Raw genomic sequence first — 17,628 nt, 5'->3', positions numbered from 1 at the left:
ATAACTAGAAATAGAAATCATGATTTCTGGCCCAAATGCCAAAAGTGGATAATTTTAAAGCTGTTCCTGAAAATTTGTAACTTAAAACATGAACACAATCCAAGAATGACATGAACAAAGTAGTATGACCATGTGGGCCCCAGTCCACTCTCAGGATGAACTTCCATTAGCCTCTTTGTGAAGTGTAACTGCATGGAGGCTGATGTTATGGTGTGACTCCAGGGTTTTCATCAAGATGCTCACTAGGTTCCAGAATGTAAAGCAATAAAATCATAATCTGTCCTCTGAGTCAGGATGGTAGAAAAAATTAAATGGTGAGCCAGAGAAATAACTTGCCATATAACTCAGCCTGGCAAACCACAGATGCCATTATTATCACAAATTAATATGTAATTACCTGCCATGTTTCATTTGCTGTGTTCAACCAAATAGAAAAGAATAGAACTGAGCAGATAGAAGACAGCAGGCTTCAGTAGGTGGATAAAAGAAGAAAAGAAAAAGAAAACGGGAGGGGAATAAAAGCACTTAATCAGTTGGGGGAAGACCTGGATTTTTGTTGTGGTTTTGCCACTAACATTCTCTGTGACTTTGAACAGTTTATTTAATATCCTTGAATATAAATTTCCTATTTTGTAAAGTAAAGTGAATTAATAAATAATTCTGAGTCCGGTCTAGTTCTAAGATTATATTAATAACTCATATCCTTATACTTTTATATTTTACAGGCTCATATCCTGAACTACTTCACCTTGACTGACAGGCTACTAAAGATGCCATTTACAATATCACTCCTACTTAAGCTCCTTCCATAAGACAGTAGTCCTATATTTCGGTTAACAGAGAGGATCTTTCAAGCTCAGTACAAAACACAGAGATTCTTTTCTATGGTTTACTTTGGTGTATATTGTTCTTGTTTAACAGATGTTATTATGTGACACAACCATATGAAGAGACCAGTGGAAAACTAGGCATTAAGCAGAAATGGAGCAAGGTAAAACAATTTGTGATAAGAAGATGCACTCATTTTTCTTTTGTTAATATGTTTCAGGAACTGAAAGTCAGAATCATAGCCAAATTCTAGTGAGATACCACAGAAATATAAATAACTATGATATTTATGATACTAAATAATAAACTAATCTATTGTTATGCATTATTACAGAAAACACAGTAAGTCAGGAGAAATGGGTTTCAGTTTTAGAACTGTCACTTACTTTTGAGGCATTGGACAATGTTTTATTCATCCTTTCATACACGTTATAAAATTATTGAGTACTTACTATGGGTCAAGAAATTTTAGATGGTGGGCTCTGAGTGAACAACAACAATGAAAAAAGACTTTGTTTAATGTTTAGAAAAGCAGGTCTTGGTTTCTTTAGCTTTCAAAAATAAAGACAAATTCTGATTTTCTCTCTGACTGTATGACTCATTAGATATGACCTTGGAAATTTTACTCCTATCCTAACAAGAATAAAGCTGAACAAATGAAAAACAACAATTCTTAGATTCATTAGAGAACTGAGGTCACAGGGCAAGCTACAACTCCTAAAACTGGAGACAGAGGTGGATTAAGAGAATCAAAACCTACCTGGAGCCCACAAACTAAAACCTGCTGCTGAAGTGGGTGATCAGCAGGAACATTTTATAATGGACAAATTACTGGAGGCCCAGTGTAGACCAGCTTGAGACTTAAAAATGTCACCGTGATGATGAATACATTATTGCTAAGAGAGAATAAATGAGTAGGGATTCTGTATGATTATGGCATAAGATGGCCCTCATTTTCTTCCCTCTACATCATAAACAGAAATGTGTTTTTTCACAAACAAAAAGCCTCTGTGAGAATTGTGGCTGGGTACTGGCTGTGGACTCTTGCAGTAGCCTTTGACCAGTTCCAGCTCCTTTCAGCTGAAGTCTCAGAGCACCTGGAGGAAATGGACTTGGGCAGTTATCCACAGATGAGAAAGTCTTTGTGGAAGTCCAGGTTCAGAGAGAGGATGTTTGAGCACTCCACTGGAGCAAAAATATACATGTTTTGACACATTGGAATGGGTAACAAGACAGTTTCACTCTGCCTGTTTCACCCGTTCCTCAAGGCAGTATAGCTTAGGGCTAAGTGAGACATTCTGGGCTGTGATTTCTTGTGCAGGGATAGAGAGAGCAGGTGAGTGAGTGCCTGACTTCTGCAGCTGTACTGGATGCTGTCAAAAAGACTACTTTTTCTCTCACAGAATCTATAATATTAAATCAGGATCTCCATTACTAGGAGGAGGGAGGAGATTGGGAAAGTACAGATAAGATTCTCTGAGGGCATTCAAGGGATGTGGATCCTGTGGACTGCATTGTGGGCTTCACCAGGAAGATCACCCACACACCAATGTGAAAGCCTCACTCACCTGTGAACCTCCCCAACTTGCCCTCAGCAACCCATTGACCGCACACACCTCACTCACAGGTCCTCTGTTCTGCAGAATGCTCCTTGTACATTTTCCTAAAGTCATCAGCAAGAGTGAGCTTTGTAGGTGGCTAGAGAGCATGTGCAGAAAGTATGTCAGGGTCTGGAGGCAAAGAAGAAACTACAAATTTTAACTGTAGCACCACCTTTGAGGAAACAAAAGAGAGGCTATCAACAGTGTTCTGGTACAACGTTGGATTGAAAGAAGACATATAAGCTTAAGAACTCTACCACAAGAGAGGGCAAGAAGTGTGGAGCAGGTGAATCTAAATAAGATCTGAGAAAGTCTCAGAATCACTAGCAGTACTGGTAGATGTATTTCTCTGCCTCTTGAAGGCAGTTAGTAAAGATTAGAGGCAAAGGCTGCAACTTTACATGCAAAGACAACAATGCAAAACTCCAAAGAACATAAAATTCCAAGGAAATATGACATCATTAAAGGATCAAAAGTTTTCTAGTAACCAAACCCAAAGACATGTAGAACCATGATTTATCTAATAATAAATAATTGAAAATGGACAAATAAAGACAAATTCAATGACAGTTCAATGAAATCATGAAAATCATACACCAACAAAATAAGAAATTTAAAAGAGATAGAAATCATAAGAAAATAAAACCAGAAACTCTGGAGCTGAAGAATTCAGTAAATAAAATGAAAACAAAAAGTGAGCATCAATAGCAGAATAGATCTAACAGAAAAGAGAGTCTGTGAGTTGGAAGATAGAAACTTTGAGATTACCCAGAAAAGAAGAAAGAAAAAGTAAAAAAAAAAGTGAAGAAAATTGAGGTCATTTAAGGGATTGCTTCAAAAGAACCACTATGCAAATCAACAGTGTTCAAGAAGAGAAGGATAAGGGAAATTTAATTCAAAGAAATAATGGCTGAGAATTTCCTAATCCTGGGGAAAGATTTGGATGTCCAAGTTCATTAAGCTAATAGATCACCCCATAATTTCAATCCAAAAAGATTTTCTCAGAGACACATTACAATTAAACTGCAAAAATGAAATACAAAGAAAACCCTAAGCAGTAAAAGAAAACTGAACCAACATTTATCAGGAAAAAAAAATGCACAGGCCATGAGATAGTGAGATGTTACAGTCACTGTTGAAAGAATAAGCTGCCAGCCAAGAAGACCCTATCTTGAAAGATTATTCTTCAGAAATGAAGGAGAAAAAAGAACTTTTAAGATAAATTCATAACAACTGGAACTGCCTTGTAAGGAATTCTGAAAGGAGTTCTTCTAGATGAAATGAAGGGACACTTATTAGTGACATAAAAAGATCTGAAAATATACAACACACTAAGACAGATGTGTATTTTGTATGTGATTAAAGTTAAGTTGTTATCAGCATAAAATAGACGTTGAATCTCTAAGATATTTTGTCTAATCCTAGTAGTAACTGCAAAGAAAACACCTGTGGTAATTCCACAAAAGGTAAAAGGAAGAGACTCAGGGCATACTACTATGGGAAATCATCAATTCACAAAGGAAGGCAGCAAGAGGTAGAAAGGAACAAAGGAGCTACAAAACAGAAAACAATTTAGAAGGTAGTTCTAGTAAGGCGCTTAGATCAGTAATATCTCACAACAAAAAGAGGCCCATAGCCATATGGTTTTACTGGTGAAATGTACCAAATACATAAAGAAGAATTAACACCAATCCTGATCAAATTCTTTCAAAAAATTGAAGAGGAGGGACCACTCCTAAACTCATTTTACAAAGCCAACATTGCCCTGATGTCAAAGCCAGATAAGGACACACCAGAAAGTTAAATATGATAAACCCACAGCTAACATCATACTTAATGGTGAAAGGTTGAAAAGCTTATGCTCTAAAATCAGGAAAAAGAAAAGGATGCCCACTCTCATCACTCTTAGTTAAGTACTGGAAGTCCTAGCCAGAGAAATCAGTCAAAACAAGGAAAGGAAGGGCATCTAAAACCAGAAAGGAAGTACTTATTTGTAGGTGATATGAAATTATATATAAAAATCCTAAAGACTACCAAAAAGCTGTTAGAATTAGTAAAAAAAAAATTCAGTAAAGTTGCACAATACAAAATCAACATACAGAAATCAGTAGCAATTCTGTATTATAATGATGAAATACCTGAAAAAGAAAAACCTTGCATTCACAATAATATCAAAAACAGTAAAATAATTAGGAATTCATTTAACCAGGAGGTGAAAATCTGAAAAACATATAAATGGGAAGGTATTCCATTACCAGAAAAATTAATATTGCTAAAATGCCCATACCATGTATAGTTTCAATGCAGTTCCTACCAAAATTCCACTAGCATTTTTCACAGAAGTGGGAAAAAAATCCTAAAATTTGTGCGGAATTACAAAGACTGCTAATAGCCAAAGCAATCCTTTTTTTTTTCTTTTTTTTCTTTTTTTTGGATTTTTTTTTATTTTTCAATATATGAAATTTATTGTCAAATTGGTTTCCATACAACACCCAGTGCTCATCCCAAAAGGTGCCCTCCTCAATACCCATCACCCACCCTCCCCTCCTTCCCACCCCCCATCAACCCTTAGTTTGTTCTCAGTTTTTAAGAGTCTCTTATGCTTTAATAGCCAAAGCAATCCTGAGAAAGAAAAGCAAAACAGAAGGCATCATACTTCCTTATTTGAATCTATATTACAAACCTATAGTAATTCAAACAGTACGGTACTGACATACAAATAGACACATAGATCAATAGAACAGAATCAAGAGCTTAATAATAAACCCCTGCATATATGATTAACTAATATTTGACAAGGAAGCCAATGGACAAAGGATAGTTTCTTTAATAAATTATGTTGGGGAAATGCATAATCACATGCAGGAAAAATAAATTGGACCCTTATACCACTTACAAAAATTAATGTGAAATTGGTTAAAGACCAGAAGACCTGAAACCATAACTTATAGAAGAAAACAGGGAAAAATACTCTTGACATTGTTCTTGGCAATAGTCTTTTTTAATATGACACCAAAAGCACAAGCAATAAAAAGCAAAGATCAGTAAGTGGGACTATGTGAATTAGCCACTATGGAAAATATTATGAAGTTTCCTCAAAAAATAAAAATAGAAGTACCATATGAGCCAACAATCTCATTTCTGTGCATATATCTAAAATAAATGAAAATAGGATAGCAAAGAGGGGTACAAACATGTACCCCCATGTTTATTGTAGCATTATTCACAATAGCCACAATGTGGAAACAACCTGTTTCAGTTAATAGATGAATGGTTAAAGAAGATGTGACATACACATGCACACACACACACACAATATTATTCAGCCATGAGAAAGAAGGATATCCTGCTGTTTGTGACAACATGGATGAACCTTTAGAGTATTATGCTAAGTGAAATAAATCAAACAGGAAAAGACAAATGCTGTGTGATCTCACTCATATGTAATCTAAAAAAGACAAACTCAGAAACAAAGTAGAATGGGGCTGGGCAAGGGATGGTGGGGGTGGAAATATTGGTCAGTGGGTACAAACTTCCAGTTTGACGATCAGTATGTTTAGCATGGCAATATCATTAGCAATACTATATTATATGCTTTAAGGTTCCTAAGAGACATTTTAAATATTCTTATCATAAAAAATTAAATCATAATTCTGTGATATGCTGGAGGTGTTAGCTAGTGCTGTAGTGGTAATTGTTTTGCAATAAATAAGTGTATTTTAATGGATTGTACCTCTTAAAATTACACAATGTCATATGTCAATTATATTTCAACAAAGCTGGAAGGAAAAGAGTGCCTGGTTATATACTAAGTGTCAAAGCTATGCTTTGTATCTAGGCATATCTAGTAGCTTTATACATCAATGTTATCTTGCATATAGATATTGACAAAATAGAGGTCATACTGAGAATGGCAACTATGATACTCAGGAACTTCAAGTATATTATGAAGAAAAATCTAAACTGTCAAGCACAAGAACACTGGATAAAAATCACATAGATTGCAGCTTAATAGAAAGAACTTTATAATCATGATTGCCTGAGACAGTATATGTACTCACCAAACATTTTCCCTTTTATCCCTTTATTTGTTTGTTGGTTTATTGGATGGCTACAGAGTTACATTACATTTCCTAGTCCTTTGGAGGCAAGTACATCCAGGTGAATGAGATGTAGCCACTAGAACACTAGCAGAAGTAAACCCAGGTCTGGTACATAAGATCTCCTATGCATGATCTTTCATGTCTCTTTTACCTCAGACAATTAAATGGAAAATATGATAAAGACTTACAGGATGGTGGTATTCTGTGATAGAAAGATCCTGTGGCTCTACTGCCCTGAAATCCATCAGTAGGCTTGAGTGATAAATAAACTTCATATTTATTAAGCTATTGAGATCTGGAGTTTATCTGTTTCAGCAAACAGTGCCACTTACACTAGCTAGTCTAGTACTCAAGGGCACATTATATTTCCATGTGTCACTTATTTGCCTGTTTCCTCTTACATTCACCCTCTGCTCTTTTTAGCACAGGAGTTAAATCTTAAAAGTTTTTGTTTGTTTCAGGCCACGTTGCCAATTGCTTTGAGTAATAGAAGGTACTGGCAGAAGGTTGGTGGGTGAAAGGAAGGAGAAGCCCAAGTGTTTCTCTCCCCTTCTTTCAATCCCCATCTCTGACAAAATAGCAGTGGCTACATCTTTCCATGATTGATCTCCTGCAAGTAGGATTTTCCATAGTCACAGTTTCTGGTGTATGGTCTAGGCTGCTAGACTGTGGTAGCAGTCTCCTTCTTTGGGCACACCAGGCATAGGCTTAAGAGCAGCTTCCTGAATTTGCTAATCTGAGTTAACTCATATTTCCTGATTGCTCTTATAGCTCTTCTAACAGTTTCATAACTGATTTTCTGTAGTAAACACTTTTATTTTTTAGTTGCCTGCTATGGGTTTGTTCTCCTGGCTGCATACCGAAATGCTATACTCTGGTTGCTAGCAATGATATATGTGAAATTAAGATATAAAATTAACCTCTACATTAGATGATATTTAAAGTCGTTTCATATTCAAATAAAATAACTTCATTTCAAAGATTGAGTAGACATGGTACAAGTAGTTTATGACTCAAAATGCTCTCAGTTGTAACAGAAAACAACTCAAGATGGCTTAAACAATGTAATTCAACTGCTTTCACAACTTGAAAATATAGAGAAGGTGGGGTAGCAGGGCTGTCAGATTCAGTCTTACTAGGGCCACAGTTCTATTCCTGTGTGTTTCACCTCCCCCTCCTCTATATACTCTTCATCTGAAGATTGCATGCTGTGTTCTCATTGGCTTAGTTCTGGATCATCAATGGTGCATCTTTGCTTACATCCATTATGACTAGCCCTAGAGCTAGACACATTGTATATCATATCCAAATCAAAAATTTGTAACACTTCCAGAAATTAGTGGATCTTTAAAGAAAATGGATGTTTTTAGGAAGAAAGAAGAGGGAGAATGGATGCCATGTAAATATTCAGCAAGTCCACTATAGTGAATATTTAGAATTTCAATTTTTTTTTTAAATAGAACTTTTTTCTTTCCCCTTTACGTCACTGAGATCTTTAAACAGGTCTGAAATTAGATTAGCTTGAATGGACTAAATCTGGTAATCATCTGCTATCTTACAGGATTCTAATAGAATCTTCAGAAAGGCAATTTTTATAGATGTAATGGGTAAAATATAATGGAAAGTTTGATCAGCGTTACACCCTTAAAATCCTCTTGTAAAAGTAATTACTAAAACTCACTGTGAATTCAAATATAAGTGATTTTCCTAAATTATTTCAAAATATATGTGGCCAATTAGGATGACCATACGTAGATTATTTTCCTATAGGAGCATGAAATATATTGAGAATGATAAATACAGTGATTAATGACAATGAAATATTATAGCCAATATGTGTGTGCTTTCATTAGACATTCTTTCTAGAGTTTTATGATTTATGACTTGTTAGTTGAGATCAAGCAATTACATTTTCACCAAGGTGCTATTTAATGTTCATATTAATAGGTATCATGAATACATCTGAGTGCTTAATTTGACCAGAATACTGTACTAAGCATATCTCTTTTAGTTCCCATAACAGTCTTTTTAATTTAATACTATTATCTCCATTTATAGATAAAGCTGAGTTTAATAGAAAGTAGTAAACAAGGGCTCTTAAAGTGCTAAAGTACAGTAAACAATTGTGTGACTATAATAAGACCCTTGCACTTTTCTTGCTATCAATGGATTTTTCACTATTGTAGCCTGATCTTAGCTAAATAAGCAAATTTAAATAAAGTGGAAAGCAGCATTTCTTTAGAGCAGGGGATATATCCTCCTCACAACAGTAACCATAAAAATAAAATCACATTCAGTTTAAAATTTCTTACTTAACAAAGCAGAAAAAAACAAGCCATCAAAAAAGGAGTCAAGAAGTCCATGAGCTATTCATTCTCCAAAAATTGTTTCTTCTCCATCTTCACATTAACATTGGTAATATTTCAGACAGAACTAAAGAGCCCCGAAAGGAAGACAATTGTAAAGAGGAGGTCTCAGAATTCTACATTCTTTTGGCAAGAAATCTAGTCTTTAGTTTCCACATATACACTTCTGCTTCCATTCTTTATACTTCTTTCCATCTGATACCACAAAAGTAATTCTTTCTTATATGAGCCATCCTGCATGCTCCCAATATAATCTACACACAAGTCTGTGTCTTCCCAATTTTTACCCCATCTCCCAACTCCTCCCCAACTTTTGAAAACTTTCCACTGTAGTACTGGAATTTACAGGGACTAATTAGCATAATGTCACATTGTCTCAACATCTCAGAATGTTCCCTTCTTCTAGCTCTAATAGAAGCTTGATCTTCCTCTGATGATACTACTTTTGCTGCAATCTACACAAGTAGTAAATGCTTTCTCTATAATACCCTCAAAAAATAAAGTGATTGTCCTTCTAGTTGTTGACATTTTCATTATTTTTTCCTGAAAATATCAGAAATTATTTATCAATAGATTATCCCCTACTACCCATATTTATTGAAATCATCCAAAGAACTTAGATCATCTTGTTTGTCTTTGAAACATTCAGTTACTGAATTTTTGTCATTATCTTCAAAATATCTGTCATGGTTTGGGGTGATTTCACTATCCACATAGATTATCATAACACCACTGTTGACTATTCAAGTAATTGTCATCTCCACTTCCATTTATGTTGATTTTAGTTATTTCAACCATTCCCTTCCTAGGCATACCCTAGATCCAGTCATTAATCTCAGTTTCAAATATCCTACTCTCTAATGCCTCATATATCCAGCTCATACACTCTAGAACACTACTAGCATCAACAATCTATTCATATTTATCAATTTTATTTACTTTCAATCCCATAATGTCCTCTTTTTCCTTATCCTAGATAAGTCCCACCATCCAATCAAAATAATTACTTTTATATTAAATTTCCTTTTCCCACTTTTGCTTAATGTCTTTAACCTTTTAAATTTAACATTTTGCCAATTTTGATTCTGTATTTGTATAAATGGATGGGAAACACACACACAATCCCTTGTATCATGATAAATTTATGAGATCAAACTCCAAGTATTGCCATAAAATCTTTCCTTAGGTTAGCCACTCACTCTCCTGGATGACTATTTCAAGTTTTCTCATTTTCCTGTAAATCTTCATGCCTTCTGTTTAGTTTTCATTCTAATATTACTTCCCTCTCATTGAGAATAAAGCAAACATTAAAAATGCTCACCCTATATCAATGTATCTATCTACCTTTCCTTCTTTCCATTATTGTAGGCATACTCTGTGCATATAAATGCCAATCCTTCCATTTTGTACTAAATCTCATTGCCATATGCCTATCCAAGAACTATATACTAGTTGAACACTCTCCCTCTTGCTTCATTCAAGATTATCTAAATCATTACTAACAGCATATATTATTCTGCTAACACATATATGATACATATACATATAATTTATACATATTATTTCTCCCATTAAAAGTGAACTTTCTAATGGCACCTACTCTCCCCTTCATCTGCTACATACTTTTATTTTCCTTTTTGGAGCAAAATTCCTTGATGAAATTTTTCATACTAGTTGCCTAAAATTCTGTCTACATATACTCTATTGAATTCATACCAAGGACTTTACTCTTAAATTTTTATTGAAATTCCTCTATTAATTCATTATCCAGTCCTCATCTTACTTGACCTATCAGTAGACATTTGGCATAGGTATGCATCTTTCTTCCTTTATGCATGGCCTTCACTTAGATTTCAAGACAATACTCTGTCTCGTATTAATTCTTTCTGGTTAATTCATTATTGTGATAGGCAGAATAATATGGGGTTCTCTAAAAGATTTCCATATCTCAATTCCCAGAAGTTGTGAATATGTTTGCCTTACATGGAAAAGGGGACTTTATAGATATAATTAAATTTAGGATCTTGGGATGGGCATATATATTATCCTCGATTATCTAGATGGGCTCATTGTAATTATGAGTTCTCCTAAGAGGAGGAGACTGGAAGAACAGATTAGAAAAAAAGATATGATGGCAGACACACAGGTCAGAGTAATAGGATTGCTGGCTTTCAAAATGGAGGAAAGGGCCATGAATAATCCAAGTGGCCTCTAGAAGCTGGGAAAGACAACTAATTCTCCCCTGGATGGTCCAGAAGGAATGCAATCCTCACATTTTTATTTTAACCAGTGAAACCTATTTTTGGCTTCTGATTTTCGGGACTCTAAGAAAATTAATTTGTTGTTTGAACCACTACGTTTGTGGTATCTCGGTATAGCAGCAATAGAAAACTAATACAGGCATACTTGCCTTCGTTGGTCTCTTCTTTTCTTAACTGTATTCCAGGCATCAGTTCTTAATTTCTCTTTCCTTTTCTTCATTTCCTCTCTGCTCCCCTTTACTTTCCATCTCTTGCTTTTCTTCTCCCTTTTCTTGTCCTCTTTATCTTCTTGATGACGTCTTTCAGATTCATAGCTTTGAAAAATATCTAAATAGTAATGATCCCTAGACATTTATTTCCAGGCAGAATGTCACCCTTATTCTCCAGAGTTCACTAATTATCATCTCTTCTTAGAGCTAACAAACATCTTGAAAACCACAAATTCAATTTTTTTAAAAAAACAAAACTCATCCCTTACCACACACACACATACACACACACACACACACCCCATAATAATTTTCCCGTGTTCATTAATTACACTTCTATTCTTTCAGTTCCTCAGTCCAAAAAATTTGTAGTCATCCCTAAGTCTTTTTTTTTTCCTCAAACCTCACATCCAACTCATTAGGAAATACTGTTTGCTATGCTTTTAAGATATATCTAAAATTACACCACTTTTCACCAGCTACATTGCTACTATCTTCACCCAATTTACCATTTGTTTCATCCAGATTATTGTAAAAGCATTCTACCTTGATCCTCCTGTGAATGCCCTTCCTTACCTATAGTCTAACTTCAGCATGTAGCCAGAGTAATCCTATGAAAACAAGCTTCTGTATGGCTTGCTCTTGTTCAAAGCAAACACTAATGTCTTCACAATGATGGACATATTTTAGTATGCGACTTCCTAATTGCTTTTTAGATGTCGTCATCTTCTACTCATTTATTTGCTTTTTTATTAATTACTGAAAAATTGGAACGTTTGCTGTTTCATGCTCACTGGAGGACTGGTGCTGCATAAGAATATTCTCTCAGATGGGGCGCCTGGGTGGCGCAGTCGGTTAAGCGTCCGACTTCAGCCAGGTCACGATCTCGCGGTCCGGGAGTTCGAGCCCCGCGTCGGGCTCTGGGCTGATGGCTCAGAGCCTGGAGCCTGTTTCCGATTCTGTGTCTCCTTCTCTCTCTGCCCCTCCCCCATTCATGATCTGTCTCTCTCTGTCCCAAAAATAAATAAACGTTGAAAAAAAATTAAAAAAAAAAAAAGAATATTCTCTCAGAATGCTCTTCTATCAAACATCTGCATGGCTCACTCCTTTACCTCCAGTAGGTCTTTGTTCAGGTATCTATTTGCTCAGTGAGGACTTTCCTTGCCACCTTTGTTTATGTCATAATGTTTTCAAATTGTCACTCCCTATCTACCAGGCCTGTTTTATTTTCCCCAGTAGCTCTTACCACCATCTCATATACCATATAGTTTGCTTGTATATTTGTTTTTTGTCTACTGCTATCCAGGATGCAAGCTCCATTAGACTAGAGATTTGTTTCACTTACTGCTATATCCTTGGTACAAAGAACAATGACTAGAATGTACTAAGGGCTTGATAAATATTGGTCACATTTAAATAAATATACGTTCTCCATATAGGCCTTAGAGGGAAGATATAATGAGAATAAGATCAAGAATTAGGTTCCTTTACAGATCAATTTCATAACTTTCAGTAATTAATACATTTATTTATTCATTTTTATTCAGGAAGCATTTATTCCTTGTTTATTATGATCAGGTTATTCTTACAGGCATAAGATATACAGCAAAGAAGAAAATTCAGTCTGGACTTTGAAAGATTTTTCTCAGCTAGGGAAAAAAAATCGCAAAATGAAGATAATACAGGGAAGACTATGGTAAGACCCACAATAAAAACAAAAGTGAGGAAGCTTTATGTGTATAGTATGATGATTTATAGAAACATATATTTTAATCATGACAATTACAGAAAAATAATGTTGAACATTTCTACTCTCTGACCTCTGTTCAATCAATCTTTAAGCTATGGGTTATATTTGCTCTCTACACCTTCCCAAGTACAGTCACTTGGATAATATATTAATTACTATCAGCTCCAGAAAAATTAGGTTTCTCATGATCTTAACATGTGCAAGGCATGCCAATTCATTTACATTTAGCCAGGATGCAGGTCAATCTTATTCCCTACAAAAAAGCAAGATATGTCAAGCAGTATACAACATAATTCTATTGCTAGGTCTAAGAGTACTTTTTTCTCCAAATAGATTAAATCACTTCCACATAATATTTTTTGATGTTCTCCTAAGATAGATAAAGGCTGCTAGCATCATAGATTTATCTTTTCTTAGACTCACCAGGGCCAAAAATAATACTGCTAACTTAGGCCATCCTTCTTGTAAATATTCATCATCATGCCACAAGTTAGATCCAGAGACAGAGAGTAGATGGACCAGGACCAATTCATCACTTTTACTTGAAGGAGCATATATCCTGTGGACTGCAAGTAGCAGCATTTTATTTAGATATGGAGGTTGGCATTAATATTATTGAACCTCTCGGTATTATCGGGAGCATAATTTAATGTGGTTTATGTAGATTTCCTTTATGGTTTTTATGCCCCAAACCTCTAAATATCGCATAAAATATATGGATAATAGGAAAATATGCATTCATTAAGTTAATAGTGAAAGCCTGTAATTGCCATAAAAGCAAATCAGTTAGATTAAATGGTTACAAAAAGTCATATAGAAAATTAATTCCAACAGTGATAATCACTATTATCTGAAATCCGTCATTAGGAGAGAGGCATGTTGGAAAATTAAAAAAAAAAAAAAACTGTGCACATGCTCAAAGTCATAGTCTTTTTTATTTTCACCTCCATTACCTTAGTCCATGTTTAATGTGCTTCATCTCCCAGAGTGAAAGAAGTAATTGTCATATTTCCTATTATTACATAAGTAGACAAAATAGGACAAAAAATATCTTGTTTTAGCCTATATTGTAGAAACTGCATTGCATTAGGAAACTGACTCAGGTATTGATTGTTTCCATCTCTGTCATTTACTAGCTCTGTGATCTCAGGAAAGTAATTAAAGTTGGTGGATATTTTATTTCACTAACTGGAAAATGGGACTACATATATCTGTCCTGCCCACCTTAAAAAATGATAAAAATTTGATGAAATAGTGTATTTGCAATTTTTGTTTTTACAACCATAAAACTACTGAGATGTAAAGCATTTTTATTGCATTATTTTAAACTTCATTATTAATTGCATTACTTTTCAATGAATAAAACACAGCTTAAAACCATATCACCAAAAACCAATTTAGCAAATACTTCTAATTCAGGGTCCTATCTGAGGACTCTCAAATCAAGTGCTTATAGCCTAATAGTTACCACAATTACTTCTTGATTTTGACCCTTCATTAAGAATACTACTTTAATTTTGACTTTTAATACTTGAATTTCTATTCTTAGTTCTCTAATCCTCTTTCTGATGATTTCTTCTATGACTGTATCTTCTAATGCAAATGCTTGTGGGCTGACTGTGTAATCCTGACAGGTCTACATTCTGATTATCATGTTTCACTTGTACAAAGCCAAAGTCATCATTTTCCCCAAACTTTACACTTTTTGTTTTTTTAGGCTCAAATTATTGGAGTCCCTTTTTAGCATCTCTTTCTTTCTTCCTCACCTCTTCTATCCAGTCTCTTATTTATACCTCTTCTTTAGGTCTTGCTCCCATCGTGACACACATTGGCAAGCACTCTGGGATTACCTTCATCAGTAAAATATATTACCCAATTCTATATGTAGGGCTTTACTTGCCTATCTATTGGACTCAACTGCAGGGTCCTTTATATTTCCTGATTCTAGCATAAGTATTAATTAATGCACAAGTCACTATTTCCATCTAGATTCTTGTTTTAACTCTTGCATTCATCTTTCTTTATTATTTTGTTTTGTTTTTTGATATTAAGCTCTCTTTTGCAGGGCTTAATTTAATTTAATTTAATTTAATTTAAATCTAGTACAGCTGCATAAGTTCTGTCTGCATTGGATAAACTCTGTTTTGCTGGTATTAGAGGAAGGTAGAAGGCATACGTGTCAAATGACTTTATTAAATCCACATAGTGAGTTGTGATTGAGATTCTGATATTTCCTGAAACATATCCCAAAGTTCCTTTCAAATGTCCACACACTAAATGTTTATTTTTACTTATTTTTATTTACCGAATCTTTATTTTTAAGTAACTTCTGTTAGGATATCATTTACACAAAATAAAATTCACACAACTTAGGTTAACTTAGGTGAACAGCTTGATGAGTTTTGACAACTTTATGCATCCATATAACCAATCCCATAATGACGATATAGAACATTTTTATCACTCCATATTTGCCTCCTGCCACTTGGCAGTCACTTTTATGCCATATTTAGCATCAGGCAACTGGTGACCTATGGATCCTTGCTTCCAACTCAGGCCCAAGTGGAAATTTCAGGAATCAAAGATCCCTGAAATGTCCTTCAGCACACTCTGTTGACAAAGCTTAACTCTGTGCTCACTTTAAAAGTAAAATATTTGACAGTATCTCATTATTTATTACAGAACATAAATTGAAAAGTATAGAGTTTAGAGATAAATTGATAAAAAGCGTGTATGATAAGTGTCTTTAAATTTATAAGAAGCTGCCAAATTTTTTTGAAAGTACCATTATAGTCTCCTATCAGCAATGTGTGAGAGGTGCATTTGCAACACACTCTCTTCAACTTTTGGTACTGGCAGTCTTCATAATGCTAGCCATTCTCAGGAGTCTGTAGTAGTACCTTGTGTTCTTTTTAAAGACTTTAGTTTTACTTCAGTTTTAGGTACACAACAGAATTAAGAAGGTGCAGACATTTCCCACACAACCCCTGCCCCCAGACATGCAGACTTTCCCATTAACAATATCCCCCATGAGAGTGGTACGCTTGTTACAGTGCTACACATTGACACATCATAATCACCAAGTCCACACTTGACATTAGAATCCACTCTTGGTGTTGTGAATTCCATGGATTTGGACAAATGTATAAAGGCAGTATCCATTAGTATAGAATCATACTGAGTATTTTCACTGCCCTAAAAATTCTCTGTGCTCTGCCTCTTCATCTACCCATTTGCCAATTCCAACCCATAGCTAGCACTGTGAGGGTACAAGGGTAGAAAGGTAGAATAAATTAGTGTTTGAATTGGTAGACTGAGTAAAGAAGATTGCCCTCACCAATGTGGGTGGGTTTCGTCCAATCTGTTGAGGATCTTAATAGAACAAAAAGGCAGAGGAAGGGTGAATTGGTTCTCTTTGCTTGAACTATGACTCCTATCTTCTTCTGCCCTGGGACATCAGTACTTCTGGTTCTTAGACTTTCAGATTGACCGTGATTTTGATGCCATTGTCCACCTAATTCTCAGGCCTTTGAATTGGACTGAATTATACCAATAGCTTTCCTGGTTCTCCAGCTTGCAGTTGACAAATAGTGAGACATCTCAGCCTCTATAATTGTGTGAACAATTATATATATAATTTAAATATAGATAGAATTATATCTACATCTAGATATTTATATAGCTATATTTATAACATATGAACAATATATTTGTATATAATCATATAATAATAAAATGTTAAATAATATATAATTGTGAGAACCAATTAATATATAAGCATATATCATTACATATACATATCTAAATATATAAGTAGATGTTTATGTAGATATATTTATAGGTTATATATCTCCTATTGGCTCTGTTTCTCTGGAGGACCCTGACTAATATAATGGGGAATACTAATTTGACATATTTTGAGATGATTCAGAAGGCTGCAAAATTAGTTCCCAGAGAAAGAGCAAATTCTTCAATAGTTTCAGGCTATCATGAGAACTGCCTTGCCTGTGAGCATAAACTAGCAGATCCAAAAATGCTAGAGGTATCCATGGCATACAAGGACATGGTACAATCCAAGGGAGGGATCCCTTGGTTCTGGAGTGATACCATGGGTTCTGCAGCAGAAAACTCAATGGTTGAAAATCAGCTCCTTGCAAACTATAGTCTCCAATAGAGACTAAAACAACAAATCACATTATGACTGAAGCTGCCCTTCAAGAGTTGTCACAACTACAAGTACAGCTCCAATCTTTTTATGATTTAAGTGAAACATTTGAACTACTGCTGTAAAGCAGGTCACATTAAAAGTGACCCAAATAGCCATATCACCTACATCAGTCTCTCCAAATCCTCTCCCTCAACTCACACCCATGGCCTCATGTAATGGCCCAGTCAATCATTTTAACAAGAAGGAAAAATTGTGAGCTTCCTTCACAAATATGATGGTGCTATTGCACTACACTACGGTGCCACTTAAGAGTAACATAAAGTTCACTAATGTAAGCAGAGC

The sequence above is a fragment of the Acinonyx jubatus genome, chromosome D1, assembly GCF_027475565.1.
Source record: "Acinonyx jubatus isolate Ajub_Pintada_27869175 chromosome D1, VMU_Ajub_asm_v1.0, whole genome shotgun sequence".
NCBI classification, from domain to species: domain Eukaryota; kingdom Metazoa; phylum Chordata; class Mammalia; order Carnivora; family Felidae; genus Acinonyx; species Acinonyx jubatus.
The sequence above is the reverse complement of the archived record's forward strand: the minus strand, read 5'-3'. Positions refer to the sequence as shown.